At 48.5% G+C, this 2,500-nt stretch overlaps 4 non-coding genes and 2 pseudogenes across 4 annotated transcripts; all 6 read right to left on the reverse strand.

Annotated features, from left to right (window-relative positions):
- Nucleotides 1-241: 241 nt before the first annotated feature.
- Nucleotides 242-360, reverse strand: LOC139615781 (5S ribosomal RNA). The gene has a single exon (XR_011687652.1). It is a non-coding gene; the product is annotated as a 5S ribosomal RNA (ribosomal RNA).
- A 272-nt stretch (nt 361-632) lies between these two features.
- Nucleotides 633-751, reverse strand: LOC139615678 (5S ribosomal RNA). The gene has a single exon (XR_011687554.1). It is a non-coding gene; the product is annotated as a 5S ribosomal RNA (ribosomal RNA).
- Nucleotides 752-1,031: 280 nt separating this feature from the next.
- On the reverse strand, nt 1,032-1,140 carry LOC139616207 (5S ribosomal RNA; annotated as a pseudogene).
- A 272-nt stretch (nt 1,141-1,412) lies between these two features.
- LOC139615782 (5S ribosomal RNA) lies at nt 1,413-1,531 on the reverse strand. Its single transcript, XR_011687653.1, has one exon. It is a non-coding gene; the product is annotated as a 5S ribosomal RNA (ribosomal RNA).
- A 272-nt stretch (nt 1,532-1,803) lies between these two features.
- Nucleotides 1,804-1,912, reverse strand: LOC139616208 (5S ribosomal RNA; annotated as a pseudogene).
- A 272-nt stretch (nt 1,913-2,184) lies between these two features.
- Nucleotides 2,185-2,303, reverse strand: LOC139616396 (5S ribosomal RNA). Its single transcript, XR_011688064.1, has one exon. It is a non-coding gene; the product is annotated as a 5S ribosomal RNA (ribosomal RNA).
- Nucleotides 2,304-2,500: the final 197 nt, after the last annotated feature.

Genomic DNA, 2,500 nt, shown 5'->3' on the forward strand with positions numbered 1-2,500 from the left:
TCCACACCATCACAGACATGGCTGTGTATGTCAAGCGCGGGTGTCTTTGCTCGACTTTCTTTCTTTCTTTCTTTCTCTCAACTTGTCAACTTGTCAACTGTGTAATGTGAAAATATGAAAGTGTGGTTTGTGCACTGTGAGCTGAACTGTCTGCACAGTGATTGACAGTTGAGCAGTGGCACAGTCAGTGCTGTTTACTGAAGCAGCAGCGTCCTCTGTTGTTTGCACAGAAAAGTGAAAAAGCTTACAGCACCTGGTATTCCCAGGCGGTCTCCCATCCAAGTACTAACCAGGCCCGACCCTGCTTAACTTCCGAGATCGAACGAGATCAGGCGTGCTCAGGGTGGTATGGCCGTAAGCCGCAGAGCAAGTGACAACTACCCCCTTTATACATGATGATCCACACCATCACAGACATGGCTGTGTATGTCAAGCGCGGGTGTCTTTGCTCGACTTTCTTTCTTTCTTTCTTTCTCTCAACTTGTCAACTGTGTAATGTGATAATATGAAAGTGTGGTTTGTGCACTGTGAGCTGAACTGTCTGCACAGTGATTGACAGTTGAGCAGTGGCACAGTCAGTGCTGTTTACTGAAGCAGCAGCGTCCTCTGTTGTTTGCACAGAAAAGTGAAAAAGCTTACAGCACCTGGTATTCCCAGGCGGTCTCCCATCCAAGTACTAACCAGGCCCGACCCTGCTTAGCTTCCGAGATCTGACGAGATCGGGCGTGCTCAGGGTGGTATGGCCGTAAGCCGCAGAGCAAGTGACAACTACCCCCTTTATACATGATGATCCACACCATCACAGACATGGCTGTGTATGTCAAGCGCGGGTGTCTTTGCTCGACTTTCTTTCTTTCTTTCTTTCTCTCAACTTGTCAACTTGTCAACTGTGTAATGTGATAATATGAAAGTGTGGTTTGTGCACTGTGAGCTGAACTGTCTGCACAGTGATTGACAGTTGAGCAGTGGCACAGTCAGTGCTGTTTACTGAAGCAGCAGCGTCCTCTGTTGTTTGCACAGAAAAGTGAAAAAGCTTACAGCACCTGGTATTCCCAGGCGGTCTCCCATCCAAGTACTAACCAGGCCCGACCCTGCTTAGCTTCCGAGATCGGGCGTGCTCAGGGTGGTATGGCCGTAAGCCGCAGAGCAAGTGACAACTACCCCCTTTATACATGATGATCCACACCATCACAGACATGGCTGTGTATGTCAAGCGCGGGTGTCTTTGCTCGACTTTCTTTCTTTCTTTCTTTCTCTCAACTTGTCAACTGTGTAATGTGATAATATGAAAGTGTGGTTTGTGCACTGTGAGCTGAACTGTCTGCACAGTGATTGACAGTTGAGCAGTGGCACAGTCAGTGCTGTTTACTGAAGCAGCAGCGTCCTCTGTTGTTTGCACAGAAAAGTGAAAAAGCTTACAGCACCTGGTATTCCCAGGCGGTCTCCCATCCAAGTACTAACCAGGCCCGACCCTGCTTAACTTCCGAGATCGAACGAGATCAGGCGTGCTCAGGGTGGTATGGCCGTAAGCCGCAGAGCAAGTGACAACTACCCCCTTTATACATGATGATCCACACCATCACAGACATGGCTGTGTATGTCAAGCGCGGGTGTCTTTGCTCGACTTTCTTTCTTTCTTTCTTTCTCTCAACTTGTCAACTGTGTAATGTGATAATATGAAAGTGTGGTTTGTGCACTGTGAGCTGAACTGTCTGCACAGTGATTGACAGTTGAGCAGTGGCACAGTCAGTGCTGTTTACTGAAGCAGCAGCGTCCTCTGTTGTTTGCACAGAAAAGTGAAAAAGCTTACAGCACCTGGTATTCCCAGGCGGTCTCCCATCCAAGTACTAACCAGGCCCGACCCTGCTTAGCTTCCGAGATCGGGCGTGCTCAGGGTGGTATGGCCGTAAGCCGCAGAGCAAGTGACAACTACCCCCTTTATACATGATGATCCACACCATCACAGACATGGCTGTGTATGTCAAGCGCGGGTGTCTTTGCTCGACTTTCTTTCTTTCTTTCTTTCTCTCAACTTGTCAACTGTGTAATGTGATAATATGAAAGTGTGGTTTGTGCACTGTGAGCTGAACTGTCTGCACAGTGATTGACAGTTGAGCAGTGGCACAGTCAGTGCTGTTTACTGAAGCAGCAGCGTCCTCTGTTGTTTGCACAGAAAAGTGAAAAAGCTTACAGCACCTGGTATTCCCAGGCGGTCTCCCATCCAAGTACTAACCAGGCCCGACCCTGCTTAACTTCCGAGATCGAACGAGATCGGGCGTGCTCAGGGTGGTATGGCCGTAAGCCGCAGAGCAAGTGACAACTACCCCCTTTATACATGATGATCCACACCATCACAGACATGGCTGTGTATGTCAAGCGCGGGTGTCTTTGCTCGACTTTCTTTCTTTCTTTCTTTCTCTCAACTTGTCAACTGTGTAATGTGATAATATGAAAGTGTGGTTTGTGCACTGTGAGCTGAACTGTCTGCACAGTGATTGAC

The sequence above is a fragment of the Trachinotus anak genome, unplaced genomic scaffold, assembly GCF_046630095.1.
Source record: "Trachinotus anak isolate AG129_WGS33_773 ecotype Australia unplaced genomic scaffold, CSIRO_AGI_Tana_v1 ptg000056l, whole genome shotgun sequence".
Classification (NCBI taxonomy): Eukaryota; Metazoa; Chordata; class Actinopteri; order Carangiformes; family Carangidae; genus Trachinotus; species Trachinotus anak.